An 813-nucleotide genomic window follows, 5' to 3' on the forward strand; every position below is an offset into this window, starting at 1 on the left:
CCAGGCATGTATGACAGAAGAGGAAGCAACTGTGTTGATCTGACCTGGAGGAATGAATAAGATTTTGCTGCATGCGGAAGGTGAGGGGGAGAGTATCTTGCTTAGTGTGCAGAGAGCTAGAGGCAGGAAGGGAAAACAGACTATTATTTAGTCCTTATTTTACCTCTGATGAGCTTAATTTCTTGCTTTGGGGAGAAGAGATAATAAATATCGTGGAAACTTGTAAAAAGGAAAAATCACCAAGGTTGGGATAGTTGGAAAGGCTTCTGAGAAGACAGACTGGACTTGGAAAGAAGGGCTACCCCTTCTTGAGTAGAAATATTGTGGAAAGAACAGCATAAGCAGAGACACGTTTCCTGAAAAACCTGGTTTTAGCTCTCAGATTTTCTTTTTAGATGTATTGATAAATTTAAAAAAATGCCTGCAAATTTTCTATGTTCATATTAGCTTCCTGACTATAGATATTCGAAATTCCTAATCTTATGAGACAGAGGTTACTATATTTTTTTGGTTCAGCTTTACATTTTGCCAGGGACTTTCTTGCCCTTGGGTATGGAAGAATCTCAGAAACTCTGCTCATCTAGAAAATATGTATGGAATGAATACAGGTAAGTGAATGCTATGAGCCATACCTACCACAGGTGGTACATGGTGCTATGGGATTAAGGCCAAGTGGTTTTGTCAGTCGTGACCCCATAGGAGAGAGTTCAGGGGCAGAAGTAAGCTCTATGGCTGGAACCTTGATCATAAATGTGGAAGTTTGGATTAAAATTTTTAATGAAATCCTGGAAATAGATTTATCTGCTGTAGGCT

Source organism: Talpa occidentalis, unplaced genomic scaffold, assembly GCF_014898055.3.
Source record: "Talpa occidentalis isolate TD23 unplaced genomic scaffold, MPIMG_talOcc4v2.1 talOcc4.6, whole genome shotgun sequence".
NCBI classification, from domain to species: Eukaryota; Metazoa; Chordata; class Mammalia; order Eulipotyphla; family Talpidae; genus Talpa; species Talpa occidentalis.